At 42.8% G+C, this 18,713-nt stretch overlaps 1 non-coding gene and 5 pseudogenes across 1 annotated transcript; all 6 read right to left on the bottom strand.

Moving 5' to 3' along the window:
* Positions 1-5,078: 5,078 nt before the first annotated feature.
* Positions 5,079-5,280, bottom strand: LOC142689143 (U2 spliceosomal RNA; annotated as a pseudogene).
* A 1,349-nt stretch (positions 5,281-6,629) lies between these two features.
* On the bottom strand, positions 6,630-6,740 carry LOC142689252 (U2 spliceosomal RNA; annotated as a pseudogene).
* A 1,283-nt stretch (positions 6,741-8,023) lies between these two features.
* On the bottom strand, positions 8,024-8,208 carry LOC142689221 (U2 spliceosomal RNA). The gene has a single exon (XR_012858192.1). It is a non-coding gene; the product is annotated as a U2 spliceosomal RNA (small nuclear RNA).
* Positions 8,209-9,574: 1,366 nt separating this feature from the next.
* Positions 9,575-9,714, bottom strand: LOC142689248 (U2 spliceosomal RNA; annotated as a pseudogene).
* A 1,288-nt stretch (positions 9,715-11,002) lies between these two features.
* On the bottom strand, positions 11,003-11,214 carry LOC142689163 (U2 spliceosomal RNA; annotated as a pseudogene).
* Positions 11,215-17,405: 6,191 nt separating this feature from the next.
* On the bottom strand, positions 17,406-17,607 carry LOC142689224 (U2 spliceosomal RNA; annotated as a pseudogene).
* Positions 17,608-18,713: the final 1,106 nt, after the last annotated feature.

Raw genomic sequence — 18,713 nt, 5'->3', positions numbered from 1 at the left:
CCAAAAATTCAATTTCTTCTCAATCCTCTTGCCACATTCATCCCAACTCTCATTCCCTCTCAAGTCCTCATTAAACTGTATCCCCAACACTTTTACTGCACCCACTTCATTCCTCACTCCCTCCATACTTACCCTCCTATCCCCAAAGCACTTAAAGACACACTTATCCCAATTCACCTTAAAAGCTGATGCCCCACAAAAAAAATCCAACCATAATTTTGCTCTATTCAACCCAGCCATACAATCACTCATAACCACAACATCATCCATATAACCCAGAATTTTAACGTATTTACCTCCACTCCCTGGGATCAAAAAACCTTTCACCACTTTATCTTTTCTTACCAAACACATCAAACTTTCGATCACACAAATAAACAAAACTGGGGACATAGGACACCCCTGTCTTACCCCAGATCTCACACATACTTTTGAACTTAAATTACCATTCACCAACACTTCACTTGACACATCCCTATACAAACACTTCACACCTTCCAAAAACCTCACTGGGAAGCCCATCCTAACAAGTACAGCAAACATAAACACATGCGACACTCTATCAAACGCCTTTTCGAAATCTAACGCAAGCATCATACACTTCTGTTTCCTACTCATACAGTCCCCAATCAAATCTCTCAGCAAAACCAAATTATCAGACATACTCCTACCTGGCACAGCACAGACTTGGTCTTCACCCACAACCTTTCCTACCACCTCACGCATACGATTAGCCAAAATTTTACTAAAACATTTATAATCCACATTCAGCAGTGAAATCGGTCTCCAATTACCCAAACACTTCTTATCCCCTTTCTTATAAATCAAAACAATCACACCCTCTTTCATAGACTCACACAAAACCCCCTTATCCCATATAAACTTACATACTTCCACCAAATCCAACCCTATTATCTCCCAGGCCTTCACATAAAATTCCACAGGAATACCATCTTTACCAGGTGTTTTATTTTTCCCCGCACTCATTATCACTTTCTTTACTTCTTCAGACGTTACATCCTCATTCAACCCCACACAATCCTCCTCTCTAAGAACATTTTCCAAACCATTCAAAACTTCATCCATCAACCCGATATCAATCCACTTTTTGCCATATAGTTCTGAATAAAACGATTCCACCACTTTTAACACATCCATACCCACTATACGCTCCCCCTTCGCATTAACAATTTCATCCATATCATCTTTCTTACCACACATTTTCTTGAAAAAAAACCTTGTGCATTTTTCATTTTTATCTAAGTACTCCACTTTAGACCTAAAAATAATCTCCTTTCCCTTTCTTTCCAAAACTTGCTTTAACTCGTTCCTTGCCTCCTCTAGCAAATCACTCAAATCAATTCCCTTCTCACCCATCTTCCGCAACCATTCTATCCTAATATTCAATTCCTTATACTGGTTACGTTTCCTAGCAGCCTGCTTGTATCCCCATCTCACAAAAAATTTTTTAATCTGCCCTTTCATCCAATCCCACCATTTAAGCACATCCACAAAACTATCTTTTTCTCCCTTCCACACATCATACTTTCGTTTGAACTCATCCATCACTTCAACATCCTCCAATAATCTAGTATTCAACTTCCACACCCCTTTCCCAAAACAAAGTTTACTACTTACCTCCACCCATACCCGTAAACATACATGGTCTGAAAAAGGTACCTCATTCTGAACCATCTTATTACACACTAAACCCTTAGATATGCAAATACGATCAATTCTTGACTCAATACCCCCTCTATCTGATTTATATGTTGGCGGTGGTGGTTTACCCAATGACAATTCGGCTGCATCTATAAAAGAAAAATCAGATATAAGTTGGTTAAGCTTTTTCCCAGTTACATCCAGACCATCCCCATCAAAAGAACAATTAAAGTCTCCCAAAAAAAAGGTAGGAATCCTTCCAGGTAAGAACAAACTTAGCTTTTCCAACAACGCCAGCCTTTTTGCTCTATCTATAGGACAATAAGTATTCACCACCCTAACCCTAACTCCCCTGCAACATACCACTGCAATTACACATCTACCTGTTTCCACCACTGTATAACTCTCCAGATCCATACCCATATTTCCTAATAGGATCCCCACCCCATCATTCTTATTGGAACTAGATCCTGACCAGACATACTGCCCATATGGCCAATCCCCCTCCCCCAGTGACTCAGATATACCACACTCTTGCAGGCATATGATCTCTGCCCCAAGATTCCTAACATAGTCCAGCACAACAGCACGTCTAGGCTTTGATGTAATTTGCCTAACATTCAAGGATAAGACATTAAGTGTAATTTTGGGGTCCATATTTTGATCTTTTTCCGTAGATATCCACCAATACCCCACTGTTTAATCAGCCTACACCTCCTGGTGGCTGACAACCGGACACAAAGATAGCTTTGTCCACATCTTCTCCTAAAAAAGGAAAGTCCTCAGGAAAATGAGAAATGGGGTAGACTCCCCTATCCGGGCTCACTCCATCTTCACTCAGAGGAGACAACATGGTGCGAAGTCTCTTAGAAGATGAACCTCCTTCCTCCTCCTCAGAAGGCCTCACAAGTGCAGTTGAAAAGTCCCCTTGACCACCTTCACCTTGTTGGTCCACCAGAATTCCTTCCCAGGAAAAGACAGGTGATTTGGATAAAGAACCATCCACCTCCCCATCACCTCTTAACCCAGTCAGGTCATCAGAGGGGTGAGGCAGGTCTTTCTCAACAGGTGCTACCTCCATTTCATCAGCCAGCGTATTTCCAGACCGATTTAACTCAGGGAGAGTCCCATCAGACACCTGGGCAGGCACTGACTCCTCAGTTCCCGGGGCAGCTGGGCCCTGAATCACATTAGACCTCATACTGCCAGGTTCACCTGCAACTACTTCCGCCAGAGTCCTAACCCTTCTGTTTTTAGCACGCTCTGGACAGTCTTTAAAGGCATGACCCACAATGCTGCACATGTTACACACAATTGGGTTTTTGCAATCCTTGGCCAGGTGACCGTCCTGATTACATTTGTTACATGTAACACCTTCTTGCGTACAATCTTCATGAACATGGCCATATCTTTTACATTTCCTGCAAAACACAGGAGGCTGGGGAAAAAATAAGTAGCCTTTGTCCCGGCCGATGGCAAAATTCCTGGGAGGGTATTTCACACCCAGAGGCCCTGAAGGATCCTCCTCAAATCTCACAAAGAATTTATGCTTCCCTGTCCAGAGGGATTCAGCATTTAACACCTGGTGAGAATAGCTGACGTAAGAGCAGTACTTCTTTAAGAAGGAAGTAATATCATCCACCATCACATAAGGATTGTACATCAAAACAACCAGTGGAACATCGTTGTTATATAAAACGGTGAAGATAAGTCCATCCAACCCAGGGTTTTGCAAGTTAGCATTAATTGCGGCATACAAGTTGTAACAAGCATTCAAACTTTTAAGAACCAAAGTGAAGCGATTACCTCTGGGATCTTGAAGACAAAGGATGTCGTTCCTACTCACGTTGAGGGTCTTGAAAATGACTTCATTCACCAGGTGTTTCAATGAAAAAAGGTCCTTCTTGTTCACGGGTACGTCAATGCCAAATCCATTCTTGATCCGGGTTTCCCCGATCCCAGCGTATCGAAGCCTAGCTCCCATGATCGCTCGACAGTTGATCACCCAGCCTACCCCCTTATAGCAGCAGTTGGCTTAAGCCACCGAAGTGGCGATGCCAAAAGGCCAAGGGCATGACATGCTGACCTCCTCTTGACACGGGATCGTGCCAAAAGGCCGAGAAGCGATAACCCGAGCGGCCCTTGCCTTGCCCGAGCCTGTCCCATACTGCTGTTCACCCCTTGCAGCGATTGATTCAGCCTACTCCTAGGCAATTCCATGGGGCCCTGCAGGCTCACACACATTTACAGCTACTAAGCGGGAGGGAGGTGAATAAAGGCCGGAGAGGAAGCTACACAGGATTTGCTTCTTTTGCTTGCACCACAATGCAGTGCTGAAAGAGGAGGAATCTACATAAAAACGCCTTCCTGGCAACGCCCAAATGCCCTCCTGCCATGCAGATAAACACTGGCAGCGGCAGCAAGTGCATGCCCACAGCCACCCCTTGTTCCTTCACACCTTGTATCAGCTTTAATCCAGTCCAGTGCTGCCTGCTGAGCAGCACTGACCAACACTGCCTGGGCCCAGGCTTTTATCTATCTCTGAGGCCCCATTATGATGTCAGAAAGCTGGCTCTGGAATCCTGAGGGCTCCACTATGACACGTGCAAAGTTCCGTCTGAACTTTATATAAGACGGTGAGGCTCAGTCAGTCACTCAGTGTTGCCTGAGAGGGCAACACTGCAACAGCCGGCCGCCAGGCTGTCTTTTTTTTGCACATTTATTTGCCTCCAGGAGGCCACAAGAGGGAGACAAGGGACTGCAAAATGGAAAATAAGCATCCACCAACTTTACAGACAACTTCTCCTTGCTCCTACAACCTCCATCCTTGCACAGTTTGTTATTCTTCCAGGTAACAAAGTAACAAATCCAAATTGCTGCTCTCTTTGTAGGCAAGCAAGGGTTTGTTGCAACTGCAATTCTTACTTCTTCTTGAAATGTAGGGACGACAGTACATTCCATCACATCCATCTAGTGTACACAGGTAGGTCCATTGTGGCGGGTAGGCGGCTGGCTGCTTTAATGGCTGTTTGCTGTTCCCCTACTCCACTCCACTCCACTATTTGACTGTGGTGCTGCATCAATCAGTGGCTGGCTCAGGTGCAGCTCTTTAACTTACCTAGGAGGGAGGGCGGAGAGAAGACAAGGAAGGTGAATGAGCTGTTCCAATGTGAAATGCCGGAAACACAGAAACACAGAAGACACACACACACACACACACACACACAACAAGAGGTGGCAATGTATTCATTAATTGCATTTAATAAATGAGCTCATTATCACACATGACTGTACAAATGCATTGTCCAACAGGTGTTGAAATAATGGGATTAAAAGGGGAGATCCCATCAGAAAGACAAAAACAATAGCAAACACAAATAGCACTTTTGGAATCTGATTTTAGTCAACACATAAGGGAAGGGTGCACCGGTCCTGGAAATACTGCAATACCAGGTCAATGCGTGGAGTGGACAGAGCAAGCTCTATTTCCATCTCCCTGTTCTAAAAATCCATTTAATATATGGTCCCCAGATAGGGGACGTATCAGATATTAAACTGATAAGAACAGATTTTTTTTTTTTTTTTTTTTTTTCATTCAGATCACGTCTTAAAAATCATAAAATTCAAAATAAAAAAGACTTAGATCATCACAATGAAAACTGAAAACGTACAATTAATTTTTGTTTTCCTCTTTCCTTTTTTTCTTAAGAAATCAAAAAAACATTCCTTTTTTAACAGCAATAGTTCCTAACATATCCACTAGATGTTCCTGCAAATCATTACCATCCCATTCACAGTTTACAATGCACGTTAACCACGTTGGCACACCATACCTTTCAAGAAACCCTGGTAAATTTTCTCTTACACAGAGCCGCACCCTCCTCCGCATTTTTTCAAAATTAATTCTACTACGTAACTGCTCTACTTCTTCCAGTAACCTGTCTCTTTCTGCTCTTTCCTCTTCTGAAATGACACTTTTTTTCTTTCTCTCTGCTTTTTTCCTTTTTTTCTCATCACTTTGCCCACTTCCTTCCAATTTCTGAAGCTTGCCTTCTTCCAAACTAACTTCCGCTTCCTTTCTTTTGACTATCTTCTTATTTTCCTCTTGTACCTCACGTTTGCTTTTCTTTGGGCATGATTTGAATATGTGCCCCTCCTCTCCACACATATTACATACTTTCCCTTTCTGACATTCATTATACTTATGTCCCTCTTGCAGACATTTTGTACACATTACTCTCTCACAGGTTTCTCTCTCATGACCATACTCTTTACAATTCAAACAAAACATATCCATTCCAGGAAAAAATAAATTTCCACATGCACTTCCAATCTTGAACCGCGCTGGAGGAAACAATAGGTTTCTAGATTCACCAATTCTCACAAATTTACAAAGAAATTTCCACTTCCCAGTCCAAAATCCAAAAGGGTTAAACACTTTCCCCTTCCCCACCACCTCCTCACAAAACTTATTGAGAAATAACTTAATGTCCTCTTCATCCACGTAAGGCGAAAACATTTTTACGACCACCAACTTTTTGTTTGGCGCAAAATGTGGTGTTACCTTCACACCCACAAGTCTTGGGTCCCTTTTACCTTCCTTCAAGCGTTCTAAAAAGACAGCATAAATTTCTTCTGTGGCGAAGGTAACGTCAAAGCACCCTCTCCTCGGATAGTCCATCACCGCCAAAATGCACGATCTCTCCAGCTGAAAGAAATCCAACAAAAGGACCTTCGTGATGTACTCCAAATCCTTCCTTTGCCTCTCAGATTCCTCCACGAAAAACCGGACCGCATTCCTGGTTCGCATATGTTCGGGAATTTCCTCCATCCTGCTCCAAAAGAATTCCAGCAATCTCCAAAGAAATACCTTCAGTACCGGAGTACCAGGCAGGTGATCGCTCCCCGTTGCCCTGGACTAATCCTCCTCCCCAATAGCAGCAGAGGGGTGAAGTCTCTCCTAAGAGAAACGATCCCCCCAGGCCAAGGAAAAGGGTACCAGGGCACCTCCTGACCAAGAAACAAGGCAATACCCTAAAGTACTACACTTGATCTTAGCCAAAAGGCCGAGAAGCGATAACCCGAGCGGCCCTTGCCTTGCCCGAGCCTGTCCCATACTGCTGTTCACCCCTTGCAGCGATTGATTCAGCCTACTCCTAGGCAATTCCATGGGGCCCTGCAGGCTCACACACATTTACAGCTACTAAGCGGGAGGGAGGTGAATAAAGGCCGGAGAGGAAGCTACACAGGATTTGCTTCTTTTGCTTGCACCACAATGCAGTGCTGAAAGAGGAGGAATCTACATAAAAACGCCTTCCTGGCAACGCCCAAATGCCCTCCTGCCATGCAGATAAACACTGGCAGCGGCAGCAAGTGCATGCCCACAGCCACCCCTTGTTCCTTCACACCTTGTATCAGCTTTAATCCAGTCCAGTGCTGCCTGCTGAGCAGCACTGACCAACACTGCCTGGGCCCAGGCTTTTATCTATCTCTGAGGCCCCATTATGATGTCAGAAAGCTGGCTCTGGAATCCTGAGGGCTCCACTATGACACGTGCAAAGTTCCGTCTGAACTTTATATAAGACGGTGAGGCTCAGTCAGTCACTCAGTGTTGCCTGAGAGGGCAACACTGCAACAGCCGGCCGCCAGGCTGTCTTTTTTTTGCACATTTATTTGCCTCCAGGAGGCCACAAGAGGGAGACAAGGGACTGCAAAATGGAAAATAAGCATCCACCAACTTTACAGACAACTTCTCCTTGCTCCTACAACCTCCATCCTTGCACAGTTTGTTATTCTTCCAGGTAACAAAGTAACAAATCCAAATTGCTGCTCTCTTTGTAGGCAAGCAAGGGTTTGTTGCAACTGCAATTCTTACTTCTTCTTGAAATGTAGGGACGACAGTACATTCCATCACATCCATCTAGTGTACACAGGTAGGTCCATTGTGGCGGGTAGGCGGCTGGCTGCTTTAATGGCTGTTTGCTGTTCCCCTACTCCACTCCACTATTTGACTGTGGTGCTGCATCAATCAGTGGCTGGCTCAGGTGCAGCTCTTTAACTTACCTAGGAGGGAGGGCGGAGAGAAGACAAGGAAGGTGAATGAGCTGTTCCAATGTGAAATGCCGGAAACACAGAAACACAGAAGACACACACACACACACACACACACACAACAAGAGGTGGCAATGTATTCATTAATTGCATTTAATAAATGAGCTCATTATCACACATGACTGTACAAATGCATTGTCCAACAGGTGTTGAAATAATGGGATTAAAAGGGGAGATCCCATCAGAAAGACAAAAACAATAGCAAACACAAATAGCACTTTTGGAATCTGATTTTAGTCAACACATAAGGGAAGGGTGCACCGGTCCTGGAAATACTGCAATACCAGGTCAATGCGTGGAGTGGACAGAGCAAGCTCTATTTCCATCTCCCTGTTCTAAAAATCCATTTAATATATGGTCCCCAGATAGGGGACGTATCAGATATTAAACTGATAAGAACAGATCAGGTTTCCACTCAGATCCGTCTCGAGTTAAATTTTAAACTTCAAATTTAAAGACTTGATCATCATTATGAAAAACCAAAATATAATTTTCATTTCTCTTTTTTTTGTAAGTAAAATTAATAAAACAAACCATTTCTTACAGCGATTACACCTACCATATCCACAAGATGTTCTCGAAGATCTTGACCATCCCACTCCAAATTTACAATACACGCCAACCAGGTTGGCACTTTATATCTTTCAAGAAAATCAGATATATCTCCTCTTAGACAAGTTCGTACCCGCCTCCGAACCTTCTCAAAATTAATTTTCTCTCTTAATTCCTCTATGTCTTTTACTAATTTATCTCTTTCTGCTCTATTTTCATCTGAAACAACATTTTTTTCCACAATTTTTCTCCTTTTTGTTTCATCACTCCTTTTAACCTCAACGCTTTTCCATCCTCCTCCCACTTCCTGTGGCTTATCCTCTTTTCCTGAGGTAACTTTCTCTTCCTTTCTTTTAACTATCTGTTCCTTTCTTTTAACGGTCTTCTTACTCTCCTCCTTTACTTCACTTTTGCTTTTCTTTAAACAATTTTTAAACACATGCCCTTCTTCTCTACACATGTTACACACTTTACCCTTCTCACAATCATTGTACCTATGACCTTCTTGGAAACATTTTGTACAGAATATTTTCCCACAATTTTCCTTCACATGTCCATACTCTTTGCAATTATGGCAAAAAATCCCCATTCCAAAAAAATAGAGATTCCCACTTGCACTGCCAATTTTAAAGCGTGCTGGAGGAAGCAATAAGTTTCCAGCCTCTCCAACTGCCTTAATTTTACACAGGAATTTCCATTTGCCTGTCCAAAATCCAAAGGGATTAAAGACCTTACCCTTCTCCACCACCTCCTCACAGAACTTAGTGAGAAAACATATAATATCGTCTTTACACACATAGGGGGAAAACATTTTAACAATCACCAACTTTTTGCTAGGAGCAAAGTGTGGTGTTACAATCACACCAACCAGTCTTGGATCCTGCTTCTTCTCCTTCAAAGTGTCCAGAAAGTCCAGATAAATTTCCTCCGTACAAAAGGTGACATCGAAGCATCCTCTTCTTGGATAGTCCATTACAGACAATATCCATTGTCTCTCCAACTGGAAAAGACCAAGCAAGAGTACCTTTGTTAGGAATTCCAAGTCCCTGCTTTGTCCTCCAGATTCCTCCATCGTAAAACGAACAGCATTCCGAGTCCGCATGTAGTCAGGGATTTCCTCCATCCTGCCGCAAAAAAGCCAACGATATCCAACGAAATCCAACGAACTCCAACGATAATACCTTCAGCACCTAAATGCCAGGCAAGTGATCGCTCCCCGTTGCCCTGGACTAATCCTCTCCCCCAATAGCAGCAGAGGGGTTAAGTCTCTTGTAAAAGAGACGATCCCCCCAGGCCAAGGAAAAGGGTACCAGGGCACCTCCTGACCAAGAAACAAGGCAATACCCTAAAGTACTACACTTGATCTTAGCCAAAAGGCCGAGAAGCGATAACCCGAGCGGCCCTTGCCTTGCCCGAGCCTGTCCCATACTGCTGTTCACCCCTTGCAGCGATTGATTCAGCCTACTCCTAGGCAATTCCATGGGGCCCTGCAGGCTCACACACATTTACAGCTACTAAGCGGGAGGGAGGTGAATAAAGGCCGGAGAGGAAGCTACACAGGATTTGCTTCTTTTGCTTGCACCACAATGCAGTGCTGAAAGAGGAGGAATCTACATAAAAACGCCTTCCTGGCAACGCCCAAATGCCCTCCTGCCATGCAGATAAACACTGGCAGCGGCAGCAAGTGCATGCCCACAGCCACCCCTTGTTCCTTCACACCTTGTATCAGCTTTAATCCAGTCCAGTGCTGCCTGCTGAGCAGCACTGACCAACACTGCCTGGGCCCAGGCTTTTATCTATCTCTGAGGCCCCATTATGATGTCAGAAAGCTGGCTCTGGAATCCTGAGGGCTCCACTATGACACGTGCAAAGTTCCGTCTGAACTTTATATAAGACGGTGAGGCTCAGTCAGTCACTCAGTGTTGCCTGAGAGGGCAACACTGCAACAGCCGGCCGCCAGGCTGTCTTTTTTTTGCACATTTATTTGCCTCCAGGAGGCCACAAGAGGGAGACAAGGGACTGCAAAATGGAAAATAAGCATCCACCAACTTTACAGACAACTTCTCCTTGCTCCTACAACCTCCATCCTTGCACAGTTTGTTATTCTTCCAGGTAACAAAGTAACAAATCCAAATTGCTGCTCTCTTTGTAGGCAAGCAAGGGTTTGTTGCAACTGCAATTCTTACTTCTTCTTGAAATGTAGGGACGACAGTACATTCCATCACATCCATCTAGTGTACACAGGTAGGTCCATTGTGGCGGGTAGGCGGCTGGCTGCTTTAATGGCTGTTTGCTGTTCCCCTACTCCACTCCACTCCACTATTTGACTGTGGTGCTGCATCAATCAGTGGCTGGCTCAGGTGCAGCTCTTTAACTTACCTAGGAGGGAGGGCGGAGAGAAGACAAGGAAGGTGAATGAGCTGTTCCAATGTGAAATGCCGGAAACACAGAAACACAGAAGACACACACACACACACACACACACACAACAAGAGGTGGCAATGTATTCATTAATTGCATTTAATAAATGAGCTCATTATCACACATGACTGTACAAATGCATTGTCCAACAGGTGTTGAAATAATGGGATTAAAAGGGGAGATCCCATCAGAAAGACAAAAACAATAGCAAACACAAATAGCACTTTTGGAATCTGATTTTAGTCAACACATAAGGGAAGGGTGCACCGGTCCTGGAAATACTGCAATACCAGGTCAATGCGTGGAGTGGACAGAGCAAGCTCTATTTCCATCTCCCTGTTCTAAAAATCCATTTAATATATGGTCCCCAGATAGGGGACGTATCAGATATTAAACTGATAAGAACAGATTTTTTTTTTTTTTTTTTTTTTTTTTTTTTTTTTTTTTAACCCTCAGAGGTAAAAATATAAATTCATTATATTTTTTGCACCTCAAACACTTTCACCAAACGTACACTCTGTATTTAGTGCGTTTCTTTAAGCTCATCATCGGGTCAATTATTTTCCTTTTTTAAACATATTTATTTACATTTACAATTAAACAAAAAGGCATACAATCCCATCACTTTAGTCTAAACCCTTCACTCCACCCACCATTTATACTTTAACTACATACCTCCACTTCAAAAATTTCCAAATACCCTCTGCATCTGCTTCCCCAAACCTTTTCTTGTCCGACAAATATACCACATACATTCTATCCAAAATCATCCTCAAACACCCTTCTACCGTCACTTCCTTTCTTCTAAAGACATACAAATTCCTTACATCCCACAAAACTTCTTTAATGATTGCTAACATAATACACCACACCCTCTGTTTTTTCCTATCTAACATTCCCAACCCAAACATTATTACCTCAAACGACAGTTTTTTAACCCCAACCACCTCTTTACACAAAGGACTCACACCCTTCCACACCTCCTGAGCCACATCACAATTCCAGAATAAATGTAAAATATTTTCACACCCTCCACACCCCACTCTAGGACATGCTTCACTCCTCCCAATCCCACGATATCTTTGAAACTCTCTCACAGGCAACGCTCCATGCATACTTTGCCATACAATCTCTTTCTGTCTATTTGTTATCCCATCCGTTTCCAAACTCTTCCATACTCTCCCTACATTCGCCCTTCTCACCATATTTATAGGACACTGCACTTCTTTTCCTTCAATACATCTCAACATCTCTTTTTTATTTCTCAACACATCACCCTTCCCCAACAACTCATAGCTTTTCAAAAACTTTTCCACATACAGATACCACTTTGGACATATAAGTGCATACGGCACTCTTAAATCTCTCCCTATCCATCCTAATCTGCATAACACACTCCCACTCAGATATCTTACCATACATGCAAATTTCCAATCACCTCCCATCATCCTTCTTACTGCAAACACACTATTCACTCCCAAATATACCTCAATATTAGGAAACCCCATTCCCCCATTCTTTACACTTTTCCTCACAGTCTCTCTCTTCACTCTCTCCATCTTAGAACCCCAAAAAAATACCATCAGCACTCTATTCAATCTTCTCAGCATCATAGACCCTGGCGGAAAGACAAAAGCAACATACAACAAAATTGGTAAAATCACACTTTTAATCACAAGAATCTTCCCAGCAAAAGACAATTCTCTCAAACGCCAGAAATTCATTTTCTTAATAATCTTTTTACCAACATCCTCCCAACTTTCATTCCCATCCAATTTTTCATCAAATTTCACCCCCAAAATCTGAATCGCTCCTTCCACACATTTTACACCTAAATCTTCTCTCCTCCCAATGTTCCCAAACCTCTTACATTCACTCTTATCCCAATTAACTCTAAATGCAGATGCCCCACAGAACAAAGCAACTAACAATTTAGCACGCCTTACCGCAGCATCGGATTCACAAATCACACACACATCATCCATGTATGCTAATACTTTTACTTCTTTCCCACCACAACCAGGAATCTTCACACCTCTCATACATTTATCCTTCCGAAACATCTGTAATAAAGGCTCAATCGCACAAATAAAGGCAATCGGAGACAGGGGACACCCCTGCCTCACACCGGAACCCACACTTATCTCACCACCAACCCATCCATTAATGAGAATCTTACTATACACATTCTTATACAACACTCTTACAACATTCACAAAGTCACTAGGAAAACCCATTCTTACCAAAACTCTAAATAAAAAATCATGCGCCAAACGATCAAAAGCCTTTTCAAAATCAATTGACAGAACATTCAATACTTGTTTCCTCTCCATGCTATCCCATATCACATCTCTCAGCAAACACAAATTCTCACTAATCCTCCTCCCCGGCACTCCACACACTTGCTCCTCCCCAACCACCTGACCAATCACATCTCTCATCCTATTTGCAATCAGCTTAGCAAACACCTTATAGTCCACATTCAACAAAGTAATCGGCCTCCAATTTTTAACATCATTCACATCCCCTTTCTTATAAATCAAAACCACCACCCCACTTTTCATACTTTCAACCATCCTACCATTCTCCCACATAAATTTATAAACTTGCACCACATCATCCTTAATCACGTCCCACATTTTTATGTAAAATTCCATCGGTAACCCATCATCCCCTGGAGTCTTATTCACAGCCATACTATCCAACACTCTCTTTACTTCATCCTCCTCAATGTTTCTCATCAAATTTGCATATTCAATTACTTCCACCCTATTTTCAATCATACTCACCACTTCAGCCTCCAAGTCCCTATCAATCTCTTTCACTGCATACAATTCTTTATAAAAACTTTCAACCACAGGAAACACTGCTTTTCCTTTCACCACCCTTCCATTTTTATCATACACTCTCACCAAATCCTCCTTTTTCCCCACTACTTTTTTGAAAAAATACCTAGAACATTTTTCCCCCTTTTCCAATTTATCTAATTTTGACTGATACATAATCTTTCTACCTTTTTCTAACAACCATTCCCTCATCTCATTTTTCACACAATCAATCTCCTCATCCACACTCCAACCTCTCTTTTTAACCTTCTGGAGAAAATTCAACCTTATATTATAACATTCATACCTCTTCCTTCTCTCCACAGCTTTCCTATAACCAACCTTTCTAAAAAACACACGTGTTCTTTCTTTAACCCAATCCCACCATGTTATTATATCCACAAAATCACCTTTTTTCTCACACCAAAACCTATATGTATCCACATATTTTCCACAAACACTCTCATCATCCAACAAACTCACATTCAATTTCCATAAACCCCTCCCACTCCCACAATCCTCATCCCAGACCAACTCACACTTAATGCACTCGTGATCAGAATATCCTACCTTCATTTGCATATATCCCTTACCCATCACCCCCTTAGAAACAAAAATCATATCAATTCTACTACTGTGTCTCCCACTATCCGCATAATAAGTATCTACTATAGGGTTAACACCACACAGGTGCACTACATCCCTCAATCCAAAATCAGTGAGTACAGACTTTAGCACATTCCCAGACACATCCAAATCCCCTCTAGTATCACAGTTAAAATCCCCCACCCACACAATATGTTCCCTACCTGGCAAAAACAGTTTAATTCTCTCAAACAACTCCACTCTCTCTTCCTTTTTTGCAGACGCATACACATTAATTACACGCACATTCACACCACATACTTTTATAACCACTAACAGGCACCGCCCCTCCTCAATCACTGTGTAGCTACAAACCTCCACCCTGCTACTCCTAACCAAAACCCCCACACCATCATTTCTATTGTGACTAGAACATGACCATATTGCTGCACCAAAACCCCACTCCTCCTGCTTAACTATATACTCTATCCCACACTCCTGCACACAAATTAAATCTGCTCCACTGAAAGACAATTCCTCCAAAATGGCTGCTCTCCTGGCCCGGTTTTTAAACACCCGGACATTGGAAGACAAAATTTTAAACGACATTTTATAACTGCCCTAGGCAGAAAAAGGTGAAAAAACACAAAGCAGAACCCTCAAACTTTCCGGGTTAAAGGCCCGGGAGAGTTTTCTTCACTAGTCTCATACTCCATGTTCGGCTCAAACAATGCCTGAAAGGCGTTCGCCGTCTCCACACTTTGCGTCTCCACCACTTCAATTCTCTGTTTTTTTGGAAAGTTCCCCACTCTCTGTGGGCGAAAAGACATCTCCACTTCTCTCACTGGACTCAACACTCCAGAGGAAGACCATTCTGATATCCTCTGAGATTCTTCTACCACAGGGCTTGGCATGTCCTCAATGAAAGTTTCCTCAATTGCCTGCACCTGCGTGCTATCTCGCTCAGCCTCAGCCAATATTGCATCAAGGATTTCTTTCTGCCTTTGCTCCTCCACCTCCCTTTCTATCCTTAACCTCTCATTGGCTTCCTCTTGCTTCTGGATATTCTTCTGTCTCTGTGCCTCTCTTTCCTTTTCCTCTTTCTCCTTTCTCTTCTTGCCCACTGGGCAATCTCTATACAGGTGCCCCACTTCACCACACAAATCACACGATCGGGGTTCCGTACATGCACCTGCCTCATGTCCAGCCATCTTACAATTCCTGCACACCTTCACCCCAGGGCAGCACTCCTTAGTGTGACCAAACTGGTGACAGAACCGGCAAAATTTTGGCATATTTTGATAATACAAATATCCTCTATAGCCAGCAATGGAAAAGGACAATGGAGGGCTCTTAACTCCACCAATACAATCCGGGTCCAGCTTAAACTGGACGAAAAATTTATAAGTTCCATTGAACACTTTCAATGAGCTGGTCATTTTGGTTCCCCCTTTCACACTGGTGCAATATAAACTCAAAAAGTTCTTGATTAAGTCCAGCTGGGTAAATGGGTTGAAGACATGTACAAATAGTACCCTCTCTCCCATAGCAAATAGAGGCACAAAAGAGACATTTTTCAAAACCTCACAGTTAGCATTCACTTTTAAGGCTTCATAGAAATTTAAACAGTCATTTTCTTCTTGAAAGGACACATCATACAATCCTTGCTTTCTGTTTTCTTGCACACAGAATAATTTATAAAGAGGGATACCTGCCATGTCGACCACCAGCTTCCTTCCAACAAATTCAATGGTGTTCTTACCAGAATCACTTGGGTCTACCTTAATTCGAATGGTTCTCTCCACTGGTGTTGTCCTTGCTGCATCCATGCTGACTATACCTGCCGATCCACGATCACAGAACGATCACCACTCTGGTTCCTCCCAAGGGAAAACCCGCACCCCCTGACCAAGACCAGAGCAATAAACTCTGATCTTAGCCAAAAGGCCGAGAAGCGATAACCCGAGCGGCCCTTGCCTTGCCCGAGCCTGTCCCATACTGCTGTTCACCCCTTGCAGCGATTGATTCAGCCTACTCCTAGGCAATTCCATGGGGCCCTGCAGGCTCACACACATTTACAGCTACTAAGCGGGAGGGAGGTGAATAAAGGCCGGAGAGGAAGCTACACAGGATTTGCTTCTTTTGCTTGCACCACAATGCAGTGCTGAAAGAGGAGGAATCTACATAAAAACGCCTTCCTGGCAACGCCCAAATGCCCTCCTGCCATGCAGATAAACACTGGCAGCGGCAGCAAGTGCATGCCCACAGCCACCCCTTGTTCCTTCACACCTTGTATCAGCTTTAATCCAGTCCAGTGCTGCCTGCTGAGCAGCACTGACCAACACTGCCTGGGCCCAGGCTTTTATCTATCTCTGAGGCCCCATTATGATGTCAGAAAGCTGGCTCTGGAATCCTGAGGGCTCCACTATGACACGTGCAAAGTTCCGTCTGAACTTTATATAAGACGGTGAGGCTCAGTCAGTCACTCAGTGTTGCCTGAGAGGGCAACACTGCAACAGCCGGCCGCCAGGCTGTCTTTTTTTTGCACATTTATTTGCCTCCAGGAGGCCACAAGAGGGAGACAAGGGACTGCAAAATGGAAAATAAGCATCCACCAACTTTACAGACAACTTCTCCTTGCTCCTACAACCTCCATCCTTGCACAGTTTGTTATTCTTCCAGGTAACAAAGTAACAAATCCAAATTGCTGCTCTCTTTGTAGGCAAGCAAGGGTTTGTTGCAACTGCAATTCTTACTTCTTCTTGAAATGTAGGGACGACAGTACATTCCATCACATCCATCTAGTGTACACAGGTAGGTCCATTGTGGCGGGTAGGCGGCTGGCTGCTTTAATGGCTGTTTGCTGTTCCCCTACTCCACTCCACTCCACTATTTGACTGTGGTGCTGCATCAATCAGTGGCTGGCTCAGGTGCAGCTCTTTAACTTACCTAGGAGGGAGGGCGGAGAGAAGACAAGGAAGGTGAATGAGCTGTTCCAATGTGAAATGCCGGAAACACAGAAACACAGAAGACACACACACACACACACACACACACACAACAAGAGGTGGCAATGTATTCATTAATTGCATTTAATAAATGAGCTCATTATCACACATGACTGTACAAATGCATTGTCCAACAGGTGTTGAAATAATGGGATTAAAAGGGGAGATCCCATCAGAAAGACAAAAACAATAGCAAACACAAATAGCACTTTTGGAATCTGATTTTAGTCAACACATAAGGGAAGGGTGCACCGGTCCTGGAAATACTGCAATACCAGGTCAATGCGTGGAGTGGACAGAGCAAGCTCTATTTCCATCTCCCTGTTCTAAAAATCCATTTAATATATGGTCCCCAGATAGGGGACGTATCAGATATTAAACTGATAAGAACAGATTTTTTTTTTTTTTTTTTTTTTTTTTTTTTTTTTTTTTTATTAAACCATTCAGGTTTTTTTGAATAAAACCGAGAACTGTAGTTGTTCAAACCACCTCTCTATTTTTCAAAAAATCTCATCACTCTGGTTCATTATTTTATTTTCCCATCAAATACAAGATAAGTCAAACAAAATTCCTCAAACTAAATACCGCCATTTTAACATTCGCCATATCCCTTCCGCATCCATACCTTTTTCTAGATCCCATTTATAATAAAAATACAATTTAGCCAATACCATACTAACCACATCCTCCATCTCAAATACTTCTCTTTTATACACATTCAAATTCCTCGTATTCCACAAAACCTCTTTCACACAAGTCAAAAAAATCCACAACACTCTATCCTTTTCACTACCCAAACTACACAAACCAAACAAGACAATTTCGTACGTCAAACTCTTCAAACCAGTCAATTCTTCGCACAACCCACTCAACTTTTTCCAAACATCCTTTGCATGCTTACACGACCAAAACACATGACTCACATCCTCATCATCCCCACAACCTTCTCTCGGACACCTTTCAGATGCAACCAAACCTCTTCTTTTCTGAACACTCCTTACAGGCAACACTCCATGTACCGACATCCATAACAAATCTTTCTGCTTATTTGACACATCATACGTAACAATCTTCTTCCACACAGACCTAGACTCCATCGAATTCAAACCATTTACAGAACACATCACATTATTCATACACATACTTCTCACAACATTCTTTTCACTCAAAAATCTCTCCATTCTTACATCCTCTAGCTGGAACTTTTTAATAAATTTTTCAACATACAAATACCACCCTGTGCACTGAAAAGCAATTGGTTTACATAAATTACGTTTTTCCCACCTTAGACGCTGAATCACCGTTCCAGCTAAATATTTCGACATTCTGGAAGCCTTGGATTCTTTAAATAAAAGCTCTACAAAAAAACGTACACAATTAATTCCGATGAAAATCTCCAAATTTGGGAAATCCAAGCCTCCATTACGTCTGCTTTTCATTAGAATTTCTCTCTTTGCCTTCTCAATCCCGCTCCCCCATAAAAAAAGGAACAAAACTCTATTCACTTTTTTTAACATAGCTACAGCAGGAGGAAAAACCAGAGCAACAT

The sequence above is a fragment of the Rhinoderma darwinii genome, assembly GCF_050947455.1.
Source record: "Rhinoderma darwinii isolate aRhiDar2 chromosome 5 unlocalized genomic scaffold, aRhiDar2.hap1 SUPER_5_unloc_28, whole genome shotgun sequence".
Taxonomy (NCBI): Eukaryota; Metazoa; Chordata; class Amphibia; order Anura; family Rhinodermatidae; genus Rhinoderma; species Rhinoderma darwinii.
Note: the sequence above shows the minus strand (reverse complement) of the source record. Positions and strands in the feature narration are given on the sequence as shown.